This window comes from Lygodium microphyllum, chromosome 2 (genome assembly GCF_053477565.2).
Source record: "Lygodium microphyllum isolate KBCC chromosome 2, Lygodium_microphyllum_v1.1.10, whole genome shotgun sequence".
NCBI lineage: Eukaryota > Viridiplantae > Streptophyta > Polypodiopsida > Schizaeales > Lygodiaceae > Lygodium > Lygodium microphyllum.
The window spans coordinates 357,379-376,743 of NC_141136.1; positions in this window are offsets into that span (position 1 = coordinate 357,379).

Sequence of the window (19,365 nt, forward strand, 5' to 3'; positions counted from 1 at the left end):
GCATAGTTAGCAAATATAGAAAGTTAATTAAAAAAACCTTATATGAGTTAGAGAATGAAGAAATATAAACATGTAAACTTCTTACCATATAGTGAGTAAAGTGTTGATCATCCCAAGCTTCTGTCATTGCCTTTTAAAAAATGCTCAATTGATTTTTGAAGTGTTTGAGATCATCATCATTGCATTCAATTTTATCACAATAAAAGAATAGTTTTTCTAGTGTTTTCCAAACATTGGTTTTCTATTCTAAGCTTGTCCATTATTAGCATGATCCTTAACTACATTATGTAGGGACTTCCATTGATTATATCTAATAGTTGAGCCACCATTCCTAGAGTTGATCTTACCAAGTCTCCCATGAAAGTCTAGGAACCTTCTAGCATTCACTCCACCAATAGATGGCTTTTGGGGATTGCCATCCTTAGTTTTTTTGAAGATTTGGTTCAATAACAACAGTACCACCATAGAAACCAATTGCAAATAAGACTTTTCCAAACATTGGATTTTCTATTTTGAGCTTGTCCATTACTAGCATGATCCTTAATTGCATTATGTAGGGATTTCCACTGATTATATCTAATAGTTTAGTCACCATTCCTAGAGTTTATCTTACCAAGTCTCCCATGAAAGTCTAGGAACCTTCTAGCATTCACTCCACCAATAGATGGCTTTTGGAGACACAATTGCCATCCTTAGATTTTTGAAGATCTTGTTCAATAACAACATTACCACCATAAAAACCAATTGTAGATAAGACTTTTTAAATATTTGTTACAACATTTGTTCTAGCTGATAATGGCTTTAACTTCCATGCGAACCTGAACAAGCTTTTCAATTATCCTAGAAAAGTTCATGAAGTGTACAAATATGGGCATTCAGTAAAGGTATATCTAGGACTGGCTTAAACTATGGATCCTTGTTGTGCCTAGAGGGAGCTCTATTTCAATTGCTTGAGTTTAACTCTATGGCTAGGGACATGCAATATAGGCAAAGAGACTTGGAGTTGGCTTCCTTTGACACATTGTACATACATTTGAGTGTCTTTAAGTCACCAGTTATGTGCCGCTCATTCTTATAGTTCCTAAACTCTTCAACAAATAGCTCTTCTCCTACCTGTTGTCTCTTAATAACATCAGGTATAGGTGTTTGATAAAAAACCCAATACAATATATCAAAATCCTCTATATCTACTTCAAATGTTCCTAGCCACTAGATGTTGTATTCAGATTGAAGACTAAATGACATTGAGTGATTGCAATGACTTGATGAAAGTGATTTATTCATCAAGGTAATAGAGACACTCTCTAATTTTGTATATTTCATAATCTCACTTTCATCAAGTTTAACAAAAAATCTAGCCACTCCTTGTGCCTTTTCTAGTGAGAAGTCATAGAATCTGATAATTAAACATTGTAGGGTGGGCAAGTTCAGGAAAACATTGCTAAATTTATTGAATACAACTTTCTTTTTTGTGCCCTTGAAGCTAGCCTTGATAGGAAAAGGCTCACCCATAATCTCCATCACTTTGTTATTCACTCTTTATTTGATAGTTCTAGCCATAGATGGCCTTGGAAGTATGCAATTGCATACTTGTCCTTGCTTCACATTTAATTCTAAAAGTTGCATATAAGCATCTCGACTAATACCAATACTATCTAGTGTCTCCTACATTGACTTAGATCAAAGAATGATCCTTTATAAATGACTCCAAGCATTGTTTCTTTACATTTTTAAATATTTTTTTCTCCAAAATATCTTTTAAAACTATTGAAGGAAGAAGATGATAAAATTCATCTCGAAAACGGTGAGGTTGACTGGGGAACTTCCCACTCAACATCCAGTGGATGATAAATTGATATGATTTGCAGACCAAAATGGAGCACCACAGAAGATCTGTTGAGGACATCATAGTCGACCTCAAGGAAGAGCGGAGACTAACAAAGTAAGCACTTCAAGACATAGTTGTCTATAATCAGGAGCAATGAACTTAGAGGTTGAGGCAGGAGATAGAAATTGAGAGGTCTAGCGAGTTTTGGCACTTGCCAATAGAAACAAGATAGGACACAATACTAAGATGGAGAAAGCACTTGAAGTTGAACTTACATTGAGGGAGCTTCTCACGAAGTGACTCATAGATAAGACAATTGTAGAGTAGAGTAGCTGAGCATACCTACAACTTTGTTGCTAACATGACTAGGTATCACTCCAGACTCCAAAAGCCAAATAAAGATACCCGTAATTTCCAAGCAACTTAACAAGTATTAGCATGACAATGACTCATATAGTTTCATAGACCAATTTGAGCACGTATGCAAGGAAAATGGCCTAATGGACCTTGCTCAATGCAAACAAGATTTTGGTCTTTGCCTTGGTAATAAAGGACAGATGTGGTGCACTAGTTTAGACAATGTCGAATGGAATAATTTCAACAACATCAAGAGTCTCTTCATTGGGATGTTCTCTGAGGCAGGGTACTTCGATAACCTTATTGTTTGACTGATGAACATTAGTCAAAAGGATGAAGAGAATAGTTGAGACTACGTCACCAACGTGTGGAGTCTCTTCAAGAGAATCCCAATCCCATAGAGTGACCTAGAAAATGAGCAGTCTTCACTGTGTTCATAAGTGGAATTCTAAGTGAAGAGCTTTACAAGGCCTTGGTGGGAAATTTGAACCCGCAAAGGATGTACTAGCTAGGCCATTTGAAGAAGACATACAAGTGGACGACCTGCTCAAAGAGAGAAGTTGAAGGACCACAAGCTGAGATAATGCAACCTCAAGAACCTCATAGAGAGCCACGATTGCTAGCAAGAGATCAAGCTAGAGTGCTCCTAGGAGAAAGGGAAGAATGTGGATTAGAATCAGGAGTTGGCGGACATGAAGCTAGAGTTGGATAAGCTTCAAGAGATGATGAGAAGGCTTGCAAGACCTCACATCCAATGCATGCATTGCATAGGAAACCACCTTTTAGTTGAGTACATGGATCCTAGATCTGGACCTTGTGCCAATTGCGATAGGTTTGGCCATGATGCAATGCATTGTCAATTGTCGAGGCAGTTGCCATAGCCACATCCATACAATCATCCTTATTACCTAGGAAATAGACTTCCACCTTATGGAAGGGTAGCTCCATTAGCTCTTTGAGCACCTAATGATTCTCAAAGGCCAACTATCCCTAGGATGGACATCAATCCCACAAGGATACCTAGACCACATGGACCCTTCGTAACCATCCATCAAGCAATTCTCTAGTGTATTATGTCGAGGAGCAAAGTGAGGAAGAGGCATACATAAACCCTTATGTCTGCTATGATGAAGAGGGTGATCCCATTCTAATGGATTTTAGACTAGTATATTGGTGATGGCATTAGGTTGGGGAAGGGGTAGAGGCCTACGAAATCAAACCAAGACCCTATTGCATGTTGGACTTGTAGCCATCAAGGACACATCTCCTTTCATTGCCTTGAATGAGAGCAAGCTAATCAAGAAAAGGCCAACTTGAGATGCCCTAAGTGTGGAATCACTCATTTGTATGCCGAGTGCTGTAGCCGAAAGCATCCACTAGTTTAGCTATCATGCCATCCGTGCCTTTGGGGATATTTGGAGTCGAGATGCTTGATGGTGAGGCCACTTCCATCTCATTGAATGTCATGATAAGGGGACATGCGAGGCATGATGGTATCTTATTACCTAGACCTAGCAACCTTGATGTAGCCTCCATAAGAAAGAGGAGTCGTAGGAGGAGAAGGAAGAGAGTTGAGATAAAAGTCACACTCAAAACGGACAGTGCCACTACACTACCAAAGGGTAAGCAAGCCACAAATGTAGAAGTAGAAAAATTTGCTCCTAAGATAGCATAGAAGGGGAGTGCCAAGGTTGGGGAATATCTTGATCCGAGGCACCAATTAGAGGTAGTTGATAAGGTCAAGGAGTGGGTAAGAGAAGCCCAAGTACACCTAAAAAATGTGAAACCCATCATAGAATAAAAGATCTATGAGCTCTCTAGTGTGAGAACACCTGACTTGCCTACTCGCATAGAATCTAGAGAAGCATTCGCACCCCATGAAGCACCACAAAGACAAAGACTAGGTGCCACATGCAAGTAGAGTGCTCAAGGGCAACTGCAAAAGAGTGTAGAGGATAATGAAAGGTCTAATGGCCTACTTACAATGTTGATTTTGGCCTCGATGACTCTGCCAATGGGGGATTTGCTTAGGCAAAGTTCCTCATTATGGTGAGAGCTAAAGCAGTTGTGTAGAGGGATCTAACTAGTAAGGAGAAGTTGATTTGCATGACCACGATGTAGCCACGTAGATATTGAGCCTAATACTAAATTTAGTGCCTAAGTCTTTGCATGTAAATGTTTTCTAAGAGGGTACAGAGATGCGTGTGTTCTATTGGTGGTAGCATTAGGAGACGCCACTGTTGAGATATTGAGCTCCACTCGTGATATGCCAGGGTGACCGTTGTGCATTTATGTCACCGACGTGTCAGTTACAGATGCGGTTGGTACACCACCCATGAATAATAGCTAGATGACAGCTATCCTTATCTATTTCTAGTTCGTGGCTCAGTTAGTATGCCACCTTAGTTAGTTGAGTTTGGTTTGAGATCCATATATAGGGTTCTTCTATTTCTATGTACTTGAGTTCTTTTGGCTTACACAACTAAGAAGAGAAAAACTGTTTTCAGCCTCCACCTCTGTGTGTATTTCCCCATTGTGCAAGCAAGAAAGCTACAAGTGAGACTCCTTCCTTCTCTCCCACAATCTTGACATGGTATCAGAGCCTTGTTCGTGGTAAGGAGCTCAAGAAAGCAAGCCAAGCTCGCGGTGTTCTGGTAAGAGGAGCAGTGTTGCTTTCATTTTCTGTTTTGGGAGCAGATCTCTGCAGGTAGCACAGCCGGAAATTGCAAGAGTGCATTGTCTCAGGTTGAGATGCCCTTCGCGGTGAAGCAAGAGGGCAGTATATGCTGCGGGATAGGGCTTTGGCCCTTGACGACCCTGTTTTTTTGATTTGAGGCCATTTCGGGGCCTGTTTTGGAGGCGGAAGTTTTCTGCACGCACTCAGGAAAAGGCCCTGTTTTATGCTGTGCAGCCACTGTTCTACAGGTCGGTGAAAAGTTACTGTAGAAATTGCATCGTATACCTAAGTGACTGTGTGGTCAAATACCACTTTCGTCAGTTTTGCAGATTAGCCCTTGTGAGGCTGAAGTTGTGTTCTTTGCAGTGACATAATTTTTTGCAGTGTTCTGTAATGGCGTCTGATTCTCTTTCACAGATTGTCACTGAAAAGCTTGACAAGAACAACTTCCAAGCATGGAAGTTTAGAATGATGAATTTCCTTATGGGAAAAGGATATTGGGAATTTGTTGCAGGAAATGAAGAAGAACCAGTTCTTCCTGATGTTCCCAATCAACAGCAAATGCATGCATTCAAAGCATGGCATGAGAGAGCCAGGAAAGTTATGTACTGGCTGTCTATCAGTATTTCAGACTCTATGATTGTGCATATTCAGGATGCAAGTACGCCAAAGGAGGCATGGGATACTTTGTCAAAAATGTATAGCACAAATACACAAGCCAGGAAAATGCAGCTCAAGCAAGAGTTGCATAATGTGCAAAGAGAAAGTATGAGCATCAATAACTACCACATGAAGGTGAAGAAGATTGCAGATGCACTTGCTTCCATTGGGTCGCCAGTGGAAGATAACGATTTAGTTTCTGTGACCTTGAATGGTCTAGGAAAGGATTATGCACAGTTTCGGACATCCATTTCAGTTCGTGAAAGATTTCCTGATTTTGAGGAGTTGATTGCTCTTCTAATTTCTGAGGAGCAGAGAAATGGTGGTGCATCTTCTTCAGGAGGAACTTCGAAAGAAGCTGTCTTCTACTCAAATGTTGGAAGAGGTAGAGGCAGAGGAAGAGGAGGCCGATTTGGAGGCCGTGGTAGAAATCAGAATATGCAGCAAACTCAAGAAAACCAGTCCTATGGAGGAGGACGTGGTAACTCTAGAGGCAGGGGGAGCCAAAGAGGTCGTGGTGGATGGCAAAGAGGCCAAAATACAAACATCAATGTTGAATGCTACTACTGTGGTAAAATGGGTCATATGGCTAAGGACTGCTATAAAAAGCAGAATGACATCATGAATGGGAAACTGCAACAAGGGAATTATGCATCTTCTAGTAGACAGGGTGATGACAGAAATGAGCATTTGTTTATGGTGCAGCACATGAACAATTCTGTGACAAGTGCAGAAGAAAGCAACGATGTGTGGTATGTTGACTCAGGTGCATCAAACCACATGACAGGTCATGCAGAATGGATGGAGGATGCAAGGAAAATGGAAAAACCAGGATTTGTGGAGACAGGTGATGATACTGCACATTCTATTGTGCAGATTGGAAAAATTCCTTTGTCTATGCAGGATGGGAAAAAGAAATACCTGTCCGATGTATTTCATGTCCCGAATATCACCAAGAATCTGGTTTCTGTTGGTCAAATGGTTGAGCAGGGCTTGCAGGTCAGATTTAATCCTCATGGATGCTTTGTTGAGGATATGAAAAATAAAGGTCGCTTGATAGCAAAAGGAAAGAAGAAGGGCAGAATGTTTACGTTGGATGCAGACATGTTTGAATTGAGTGCAGCAATGTTTGCACATGGGACTAGTGTAGTTGCAGATATTGATATCTGGCATAAACTCATTGGTCATGTTAATGTACAGCGACTTAAATCAATGCAGGCCCAAAATATTGTTGCAGGATTGCCTAAATTCAAGATTGCAGAAATGCATAAGGTATGTGAAGCCTGTCAGTTTGGAAAACAGGCAAGGAAACCATTTCCTAGACATGTTCAAGAGAGTAAGAAGCCATTGGAATTAATCCACTCTGATGTGTAGACTACTAAAGCTGCATCTCTTGGAGGCTGTCATTATTTTGTTACTTTTATTGATGACTATAGCAGAAAAGTTTGGGTATATTTTATGAAAAAGAAAAGTGAAGTTTTTGGGCATTTTAAAACTTTTAAAGCTATGGTTGAAAAAGAAACAGGCCTGCAAATAAAATGCCTAAGGTCAGATGGAGGGGGAGAGTACCTCTCAAATTAGTTTGCAAGGTTCCTGCAGGAGCATGGCATAAAGCAGCAATATTCATGCAGTCATACCCTACAACAAAATGGAATTGCAGAAAGGAAAAACAGGCATATTGGAGAGGTATCTCGTGCCATGCTCAATGAAAAAGACCTGCCAGATTTTTATTGGGCTGAAGTAGTTGCTACAGCAGTCTACATAATGAACAGGACTCCCACTGCAGCAATACATGGGATGACTCCAGAGGAGAGGTATACTGGTAGGAAACCAGATATTTCTCATTTGAAAATTTTTGGTTGCATTGCCTATGTACATGTGCCAGATGAGTTGAGATCCAAGTTGGATCCAAAAGCTGAGAAGTGCATCTTTATTGGTTACTCTCTGCAGCAAAAAGGGTATAGATGCTATAACCCTTCTACTCGTAAGTTTACAGTGAGCAGAGATGTTGTTTTTGATGAGATGAGTAGCTGGTATAAACCAGTAAATGTGATTGATGATGTAGATGCACAAAATGGTAATGCTGCACAGAATTCACAGCAGCAGTCACAAAATATTAGTGGACCTGGAGCATCCTCTAGCAGTGGTTCACATTCTTCGCCATGGACAGGCAGATTGAGATCAGGAGAATCTTCTCAAAGCAATGCAGATAGTGGTATGCAGGTATCACGAAAAGGAAAAGAGAAGGTTGATCAGCCCATGTTTGATGTGAATGCAGGTCACTCTTATGTGGATGGTGAATCCAGTGGCTCAGAACAGAGCATTGATGATGAGTTGGGTATTCTTTCTATTGTTACACCTGGAGTAAGGAAGACCAGGGATGTTTTGAGAGCACCTGGGAGTGAACCTATTTTGCGCAGGTCTACGAGAGCTAGGTATCCTGTGGATAGGCTGAAATATGATGGATTCACAGCCATTCACTATGCATATATGGTCAAAGTGATACAGGAACCAGAACCCACTTCTTTTGAGCAAGCCATGGGAAAAGAAAAATGGGAGAAAGCCATGGATGAAGAAATGGATGCCTTGGAAGAAAATGCTACATGGGAATTGGTACCTTTGCCTAAAGGTAAGAATGCAATTGGCTGTAAGTGGGTTTATAAGGTGAAGCACAATGCAGATGGTTCTGTGAACAGATACAAGGCAAGATTAGTAGTCAAGGGGTATGCACAAACATATGGCATTGACTATGAAGAAACATTCAGTCCGGTTGCAAGGATGGCAACCGTAAGAGCAGTCATTGCTATGGCTGCATTAAAGGAATGGTCTTTACATCAGATAGATGTGAAGAATGCCTTCTTGCATGGTGATTTGCAAGAAGAGGTATATATGGAGCAGCCACCAGGTTATGTGCATGCTGTTCATCCTGAGTTTGTTTGCAGGTTGAAGAAAGCATTGTATGTCTTGAAGCAAGCACCTAGAGCATGGTCTGACAAGATAGGACAGTATCTTGTCACTATTGGCTTTCAGATTTCCAAGGCAGATTTCTCACTTTATGTGAGAAAAACAGAGAAAGGTATTATGGTACTTGTCATTTATGTTGATGATCTGATTATGACAGGTGACAGTGATGAAGATATCCTTCATGTGAAAATGCTATTGAAGCAGAAGTTTGAGATGAAGGATTTGGGAGAGCTGCGTTATTTCTTGGGCATTGAGGCGATTAGATCACCAAGTGGGATACAGCTCTTGCAGAGGCAGTATGGATTGGACATGCTGTCCAAATATGGGATGACAGGCTGTAAGCCTATTTCAGTTCCTTTGGAGCAGAATGTGAAGCTGAGCGCAGATGCAGGTGAGCTTCTGGAAGACCCTACTATGTACATACGCATAGTAGGAAGCTTGATTTATATGACTATTACCAGGCCAGATTTGAGCTATGCTGTTGGATTGGTAAGTCAGTTTATGCAGGCTCCAAGGAAACCGCATTTGGATGCAGCTAGACGCATACTCAGGTATGTGAAGTCCACATTGCAGTATGGACTATTTTATGAGACTGGGGTTCAGATACAGTTGCATGGATACACTGATGCTGATTGGGCTGGTAGTATTTCTGATAGACGATCTACCAGTGGATATGTGTTTTCTTTTGGGAGTGCTGCAGTTACTTGGAGCAGCAAGAAACAACCTACAGTTGCCTTGTCGAGCACAGAGGCTGAGTACAGGGGTGCAGCAATGGCTGCATGTGAGGTAGCTTGGTTGCATAAGCTACTTTATGATATGCATCAGCCTACAGATGGGCCAGTTGTCATTTATTGTGACAACATGAGCAGTATACACTTGGCAAATAACCCAGTCTATCATGCTAGAACAAAGCACATTGAGGTGCATTATCACTATGTACGGGAGAGGGTTTTACTAGGTCTTATTGATCTAGTTTATGTCAGCACAGAGGATCAGGTAGCTGACATATTTACGAAGGCATTGGGCGCAGAGAAGCTGCGCAAGTTCAGAGACCTGCTTGGTGTGCAGGAATTGGGATTGAGATCGAGGGGGAGTGTTGAGATATCGAGCTCCACTCGTGATATGCCAGGGTGACCGTTGTGCATTTATGTCACCGACGTGTCAGTTACAGATGCGGTTGGTACATCGCCCATGAATAATAGCTAGATGACAGCTATCCTTATCTATTTCTAGTTCGTGGCTCAGTTAGTATGCCACCTTAGTTAGTTGAGTTTGGTTTGAGACCCATATATAGGGTTCTTCTATTTCTATGTACTTGAGTTCTTTTGGCTTACACAACTAAGAAGAGAAAAACTGTTTTCAGCCTCCATCTCTGTGTGTATTCCCCCATTGTGCAAGCAAGAAAGCTACAAGTGAGACTCCTTCCTTCTCTCCCACAATCTTGACAGTCACAAGGAAGGGGATTGTAGACACATGAGCAAGAGTCGGTGTGCTTAGCCATGGAGTCCTATAGGCATGGGGTAACCCACTGGTGAAGACCACAAGCTTTAATGTCACACTGGCTAATGGCATGAAAGTTAGGCCATTTGGAGTGCTAAAGGACTAGCCCTTGAAAATAGCGGGTGTCCAGTTCTTAGTGAAATTCATAGTTATGAAGGGAGTAGACTATGACATTCTACTAGGCCGACCTTGGATGCAGAACACATGAGTAATCAAAGACTAGGGCAATGGTTTTATATTTCTAGGTAACAGGTCATAGGCAGTAAGAGTCGAGATGGACACCTAGAGGACCATGCTGATTGACTTGGATGCCATCTCCCTTATCTTGAAGGGGCACTCATAGGCCAGGAATTCATATGGGCCATTAACAAAGTATATTCCCTATCCTGAAGACGAGTAGGATTGGATGCATGTGTTAGCCACCATTAACCTGCCGTTTTCAGATGAAGAAGAGGATTATAAGCAAGTAGCAAGGACAGTAGGTGAGTCTCGTAAAGCCACCACAACCCAACTACCAAAGTGTGAGACCCCACCTTTAGGGCCACTTTGCATGATGGCTAGAAGTCCTAGTAGATGACAAACTCCTTCCCCTTTCCATATTCCTTCTAATAGATTTGAGCTTCAAAGGATTCTTGAGTACTTGATCTCAAGCCACCAATCTCAAGCCACTCCAAGGCCTCATGAATAAGCCGAAATGGCAATGGATCAAGGTGCATGATGGACCTAAAAACGGGCCGGCACTGGCTCATGCACTAGCCGGACCTCGTCACTATGCGCAAGACAACCCCTCGGCCTCGCGGCCAGGAGCGTCTATCAAAATCTCTGCCTTCCTAAACATTGCGTTTGTAATACGTTGTAGTCCAACTAATCCTAACCCAATATTACTCCTCAGAGGGAGTCCCTTTCACATAGCCAAAAGGCTCGAATCACATGCACATGGGGTTCCTCCTACGACTGAATGCCGTCAACCCTCTGCGACTCTCCTACACCTCGGGGATTGGCCCCTCGATGCGCCGCTCAACATTTAGACATTTCGCACGAACGTCACTACAGGTACCAAATAAATGTATCCAGGAATGTACCATTGTCCTTACTTGACTTCCCATTTATGATCCCATGACTAGCCTACAGCATAGGAACCTCACACTCTCAACGGTGGGTCACAGGCCTATTGAAAACAATTGCTATGCATATCCAGGAGCTAACTCTGATACTTTTAATTTCCTCTAAATGATCATGCAAAGAGGTGGATGCCTAGTGCTCAAACATTTTAAAAACCAGCAGCGTGCGAGTGCAAATCATCTCTTTCATGCTTTTCTTTCTAACCGCTTTGTGCTTCGTTGCAACACCTAGCACCGAAGTGATCTTCGTGCTACTAGGTTTTAATTTTTATCATTATTATTCCGTCCTAGATGCGATGCATATAAAATCAGCAAATTATTCCTCATGCTCAGCGGCATTTAACCATTTTTTTTCCACAACTCTACCCTTCCCCATTGATAGTGCATCATTATATTCATTTCTTTTAGGGTTTCCTTGTCATTTTATGTGGAGAAAGGAAGGAAACACACACTACAACATATAAACAAGGCTGAACTGAAGCATAACTTCATGCCCCAGCCTTGCTATACATCAACAAACATAAATCCTATTTTTCTATATTTTTCGTAGCCCCAAATGTATTTTTCCCCTATTTTTCATGGTTTTTTTTATCATTTTTCCCCATTTTCTTCATTTTCTTGTATTTTTTTAAATTGCTGAAAATGAAAACCAGTTTGTGGGCTGTGGCCCTTAGTTCATTTGCAACAAAATTGAAAGATTAGTTGATGTGTATCGACGGTTTTCCCCATTTATATGCCCAAAACCCTTGTTTTCCTTCATTTTTATGGTTTTTCGTGTCTCGGTTCCCTATTTTCTGCTATCCCACACATGTTTTCCAGATTTTTAAATGATGAACAGCTAGAAACCAACTCAAAGCACGACATACTCAAAACTCAATCCATATGAACACATTTTTATCAACCAAATTTGCATTAAAAGACCATTTTCTTTGTAAAAACAATTATTACCGTGTCTTGCGGGTTTTTTCATTAAATTTGGCACGTCCCACGATTGATTTCCAGCCATGAATTCTGCTTGGAATCAGCAATCTACAATGATTTTGCATTGCTCTTCCATCCCGTCAAGAATCGGCATCCATCCGACCGTCCATCTCCATCCTATCCCTTCAAGCACGAACGGGGGCTAAGAGGAGAGAGAGGGAGGAGAGAGAAAGACTGATTTTCTCTCTCTCCAACCAGTCCACCATTGCGGGAGCGGAGACCGGCGAATTGATCGGCACAACGTCTTGATCAGGCCTGGAGGTTCATTAGTATGGCTTCTTTGCAAGCCAGCAAATCGATTGGGGGGGGGGGGTCGCGTTTTTTTCGGTGGCCGTTTTCAGCCGCCGCCCCCCCTCCATATCCACGATTTTTTTTTGTGGGGGGGGGTGCCAAAGGTCACCCCCCCCCCTCTTGCACCTTTTGAAATTTCAATTTTGGGCCCCCTCTTGGGCACCCCGGCCGGTTTCGGGCCAACTCTCGCGTGCGAACTCTGAACTGCGTTCTGAAAATTTCTGTGAGCTCGTCTCAACATTCCGGACAGGCCTGCAGCTTCACTGACTGGCATGGGCGCACGAAAAAATTATGAAAATTCTCGGAGTGTCGTACGGGCGCCCGTCAAGTACTTGACGCTTAAAATCGTGCTCGCTCGAGCTGCCGCCTTCGTGGTTGAGCATTTTCCCCCGCATTTCCATATTTTTCTCCTATTTTTAGGCATGTTCCGGGGCCTAAAATCCATCCTTCATTGGCGACCACGGGATAGGACGACTCAGTCCGTCGAACCCACGAACATATCTGCGCATAAACAACCAAAGAAGCATCAAACTGATACAAACAATTATCATCATAAAACTCAGCACAATGCTCCCCCTACCCCTAGACAGAACCAAGGCATGACATCCACAAGGAATAGGCCTAGCATCATTTAATAGAAGATCCGAAGCGAGTCACTAACCAGCTGCTCCAACACAGCCAAACAAAAAAAACTATCAAAGAGGTTGCCCTAAGTGGTAGTCTGAACTACTAACCAACTAAAGACAACACAACTAGGAGCTCCTACAAGGCGAGGACTCCTATAGCCTGATCAAAGAGTATTTTCTTTCAGTACATGTCTTCTTTTAGGGCTTGTATTGGATGAACATACTTGGGCATGTAAAAAGGAGGGAGCTGAGCGTAGTGACCCAAGGAGAACAGGGCATCGGTCTCAGGACCTGTCTCGGCACCCAAGGACCTACCAAGCCCTCGCAAGGCGACACTTAATCCTTTTCTAACGCTCACTTTTATTTTCGCTCCAACCTTCCTTGTTTTGATATTATTTTTCCAGCAAGAAGCCACCCCTAGGAAGACAAGGTATCGGCCCCGGGTCTGACTCGTCCCCAGGAACCTACCAGGCCTTCGCAAGGCAATGATCAACTACTTATATATTTTCATTTCTTTTCTTTTCATTGATAGGGGTTAGAACCCCTTTTTACACACCTTCGCATTTATATTCATCTTTTCGGATATTCAGGATTTCTTGGCATCAGCATTATGATCTTCCAGCAGGCTTCTCTAACTGCCTCACTACTAACAAGAACTCCTAGAACGGCTACCTGGCAGGCTAGCAGAACAGAGCCACTAGGGCTTCCTTCTAAAACAGATCTTTCAATGTCTAACAATGTCTTTACAGGAGGCAATGACTACCCCGACCTCCCTCAAACATACTTAGCCCAAACCTGGGACTGCATGCCTTGGTCGCCGGTCCCCAACAAAAAGTATCCCCTCAACAAGTACAAATACACATATAACAGGAAAGAAAGGTACTCGTAAAGGAGAAATATCACCTGGAGTGGCCACAAGAAGCTTCCATCGCAGCAAAGGCTCCTCCAGGCTCCACCAAATTCCACGAACCACGAAACCTGTCCAGCACAACAATAAAACAAAAACCCAATTAAACGCACCCGCACTAGACAGGGAAATGGCCCTCTTGGCCTAATGAAATCAGACATGACTTTGCTACAAAACTAAATCGGCCCTCGTGGCCTAATGAAATAAAGCAATACGATGCAGAACATCCACCTGGAAACAACCATGATAGACATCAAAGCATACTATTCCCAGGGGAACAGGGCTTGTAGCCCTAAACTAGGTGCATTAAATTATGACCTATCCCTCCTGCGTATATCGCAAGAGGTGTTCGCATCACATGTCGTCTAATCAGTCTGTGGGTCCCCGATAATAAAGGTAGATGCGTCTCGCTTACCCTTTGCATCACCCAAATCAACCATCGTCTGCCAAAGAGGGCATGTTCAGAAAGCATACCCCACAAACGACCAGGTCCTGTATCACCATCAATAGATATATCGGGACAAGGGCCACAATTAAAGAAGAGGTCCTCTTCATACGCAAGATTAGCCAATGAATCGGCAAACTGATTCCAATTCCGTGGAATCAGCTGAAAAGACACTCTATCGAATTCGTCTAGCAGGGCTATGGCAGTGTGATGGTACATACAAAGGATCGGGTTCCGCACCATGTACGTCCCATTGAGTTGATTTAAAACCAACTGAGAGTCCCCTTTCACCAACAACTGGCGGATACCACCCTTTTTTGCAATATTCAAACCCATGATCAGGGCTTTGTATTCGGCCATATTATTAGTAAAATTCGCCCCGAGATAAGCAGCTAACTTCATGACAATGCGTCGTCGGGGGTCTCGGATGACAACTCCTACACTTCCTTTTTTGCATGCACCCCTGGACGCCCCATCAAAGTACAAGGTGTACGTCCATAAAGGGTTGACATATTCTGCCATCCTGAACTCTACTCGTAATTATGGTAATCGAAATTCAGCATATTCAACGGGTGGACTGTAGGCTCCATCCCTCCATCATCATTGAATTCAACAGGGATGCTCGGCAAAAGTTGTAGGCAGTGATGGCAGAAGACCTTGATTTCCCAAATGAATGTCTCGCCTTCTTGCTCAATCACCTTGTATCCTTTGCTCCACCAAATGAGCTTTCCCTGATGATATCTCTGTTCCAAATATGGGTGTTCTAAATAAGGGATCAGACGACCCATCAACCTCTATCACGATTTCCTTGCAGATGTTTGATCGATCTTTCCTAGACCTGCAAGGCAGTCATAGCATTAGTGCAATCAGAAGTAATAAGGTTTAATCTTATTAAGATTAACCTTATTTTTAAATTCTATCCCCTCAAGGTCAGCTAACAACACTGTAGATTTATTCTTTCCTATCCTAACGATCTTATAGGGCCCATCCCATTTGGGTTCTAGCTTGCCTGGGAATAATTCACGTCGTGCGTCATAATACAGAACAAGCTGTCCTTTCTTGAAGGTATATTTCTTGGCTTTGAGGTCGTGTAGCTTCTTCATTCGGCGCTTCGCCACTTCTTGGTGCAATAAGCTCTGCAACTTAAGCTCATCTAAATGTGCCAGTGTCGTCAAGCGCTCAAAAAGAGCGTCTTCATCACTCAAAGAATGATTGATGGCAAACCGAATAGTCGGCAGCTCAATCTCTAAAGGCAAGACACACTCCTCCCCATATACTAACTTGAACGGGGTATGGCCAGTGGCTCGTTTGAAAGTCGTATTATAGGCCCACACTGCCACGTATAACTTTTTATCCCAATCCCGTTTCTTTTCCGACACAGTTTTGGACAGGATGCCCACAAGCTGCTTATTGGTACTTTCGACTTGCCCATTGGCTTGCGGATTATAGGGGGTTGTCTTGTTATGCTTGATGTTCCACAACTCTGTCAAACCTTTAATCACCTTATTCAGGAAATGAGTTCCGCGGTCCGACACTAATTCTTTCGGTGGACCAAACCGGCATATTATCTGCTCTAAAAGGAAACTAGCAGTTTCTTTAGCATCATCTTTCCTTGTTGCACGTGCTTCTGACCACTTTGTGAAGTAGTCAGTTGCTACAATGATGTATCGCTTTTGCGTAGTCGATGACGGAGTAATAGGACCCACAAAGTCTATTCCCCACTTCTCAAATGGAAGTATCGCCATAATAGGGGTGAGTGGTCGTTTCCTATTCTCTCGACTATCATGTCGTTGGCAAATATCGCATCGCTTAACATACGCAAACGCATCCTGGAAGATGGCAGGCCACCAATAACCTGCTCTTAAAGCCTTTTGTGCTGTAAGCCGTCCAGCAAAATGGCCACCGCAAGCAGAATCATGGCACTCTTCCAAAATGAACGGCACCTCGTCAGGCGTCACACATCGGCGATAGATATCATCAACCCCTTGCCGATATAATGTACCTGCGATCAAGGCAAACTTTAACGCTTGCTGCTTAATTTTCCTTTTCTCAGCCTTAGATAGTTCGGATCCCGCCTCTCCTGTTGATAAATAATGCGTTATTGCAGCATACCAGGAGGGAATAGATGCCGTATCTATTTTAAATATCATCTCCATGTCACTACCTTCAGCTACAGATTCTTTCGGCTCCCCAAAGTCCACTAGACATTCCACGATGCCTTGCAACCTTGGTGGCTTACTCCTGATTTCATAATCAAATTCCTGCAAAGTGATCAACCACTTCGCTAAACGATCAGGCGGCTGTAACTTATTCATCAATAGTCGAAGTCCCTCCGCCTTCGTATAAAGCACGACTTTCTCATAGAGAATGTAATGCCTGAATTTCTTGGTCCCAAAGACCATCGCTAGACACAGCTTCTCCATGTAGGTGTAATTGATTTCGGATACCCCCAGCTTCCGACTAGCAAAAGCAATCGGGTGGTACCACTTCTCTTCCCAAATTTGGGCTAAACAGCAGCTGATACTATACATGGTGGCTGCTGAGAATATATAGAACACCTCACCTCTTTTAGGTGCTTTTAAAACGGGCGCTCTTGCTAGCTCTTGTTTCACGTCCTCGAATGCTACCTTACAAGGGTCACCCCATACAAACGAACAGCTAAAGGACAATAAATTTGTAAGCGGTAACGTTCTTTCTGCTAAGGCATTAATGAATCTACGGTAGTAACCAACCGAAGACAGAAAGCTATGAACTTCTTTCGGAGTGCGTGGTGGACCCATGGCAATTATAACTTTGACCTTTTCGGGGTCTGTCGCAATTCCTACCGAACTGACCACATGGCCCAGCAATAGCCCATAAGGTACTCCAAAAGCGCACTTCCGTGGGTTTAGGGCGATGCAAAATTGTCTACAGCGCTCAAAGCATTTTCTCAAAATGATCAACTGCCTTTCCCTCACGGTGGCGGCCCCTAAGTCATCAATAAACACCCTCAACTCTTCAGGGGATATGTCACCGAATGTCTTATCGGCTGTTCGTTGCCACGAACCAGGCGCATTGCATAAACCAAAAGCCATCACGTGGTAAGCAAAAGTACCAAATACAGTAATGAAAGTTGTTTTCAACTTGTCCTCTTCTGCAATTGCCATTTGGTTATATCCTGCAAAGCAATCCATAAACGAATATATCTCCCTACCCGCTAATTGATCCAAAATCTGGTCAATAAATGGCAATGGGTAGTAGTCCTTAACTGTCTGCTTATTCAGCTCCCTAAAGTCTACACATAAACGGATCTGATTATTCTTCTTCTTTCTAATCACAACTGGCGAACACCATTCCATGTGTTGCACAGGAAAAATCAAACCCGCTTTTCGAAGCTTCTCTAACTCTTCAAACAGCCCGTCCCTCAATTCGAAAGGCATACGCCTTACTTTCTGCCGTACAGGACGACTGCCCTCTTTCAACGGAATTGTATGAACAGCAAGGCTAGGAGGGATGCCTCTCAACTCATCATAACTCCAGGCAAAGATATCACGGAATTCCTGGATCAAGGCCACATAGTCCTCCCTTTCTGCTGTACTGAGCATGGACCCTAATTTGATTGGCCGCGAATCATCAAGCGTACCAAGGTCTAGCTCGATAACATCTGCATCCCTTATACGATCGTGGGCCTCTATCGGCTCGTTCAAAGTGATCTGATAGATGTCCTCTGTGGTGGATCCCTCTTTGGACTCATCACTCGAGGATGTCTCACTGGCAGATAAATCTTCTAATGTCTCCAATTCTGTAGAAGATAGAGGAGCTCTCTCACTCTGCGGGGACTCAGGGTAAGCATCAACCACCACACGCTGGGCACCTCTGCCGAATATTAATCGACCGGCAGGTATATCAACTTGGCAATCCGCTTGCAAGATCCAAGGTCGTCCGAGTAATACTTGGTAACTTGGCCGCCCTGCAAAACGAATCACCCTAAAGTCCAACATGCATTCTACATTTGCAACAGTGACATGGACCTTAGTAATGCAGCCTTCCGGCTGTCTCAAACTGTCATCTGCCATTCTGAGAATTGTGGAAGTATCTTTTTGAATCGCAAGACCCAACCTTTCCATCAGTTCAGAACTCATAATGTTAACGGATGATCCAGTGTCGACAATGGCATAATCTACTAATATCCCATCGACATAGGCTGCAACCCTTGGGCAATGCTTCTCAGCATGCTCGAACCAGTCATCACCAACTCGCGCAATACCCAAAGGTTCTACGATATACCCGGTATGTAGGATCTTTCTAAATTCTTTGCGTACTCCTGGGGAAAGTTTAATAAGCTGTAAGAGGTTCACATCTGGCTTGACTTCGCAAAGGGAGCTCGCCAAATCGAATTCATGATAGTTCGATAGAGCTCGCTTTTCACGCCAAACCATTCGCTCTTTAGGTCGCTGAACTGGCTTTATTGCCTCTTTCTTAACTTTCACCTTCTTCTTTGGTGCTTCCTTATCGGCTTTACTCTCTACGGGCTTCAAAGGTCCCCCTTCTAGGGCAGGATCCAAAACTTGCGTTCCTTTGTCGCCTTGTTTAGGGTTTCCGTCGACAGGCTTATCCATGTCGGCTTCTCTACCCTTTTTACCCCTTGTAAGGACAGCTCGTAGATTAGAGGTTTCAGCATCATTAACGCGTACAGCCTCAATCAAACTAACCCCACTACCACTTGGTAGCTCTTCCACTGTAGTCTTTGGTCGTTGAAGTATTTGTTTAGGCCCGTTTTCTGGCTGGGAGTCATTTCCTTGGGCACGATGATTGACAGGCCCTGGTTGCCGACTACCACGCTGGAGAGAACTGATCTTACTCCAGCAAGTAGCTGCTAAATGGCCAGATTTTCCACAAATATCGCACTTAACATTTGGGCAATTTCTTGGATAGTGCTGCCCGCCACACCATTTGCAACTAAACCTCGACGGTGCACCCTCCTCCGGGTATCTACTTCCTATCAAATTTTGTTGTTTTTTAAGGAAGT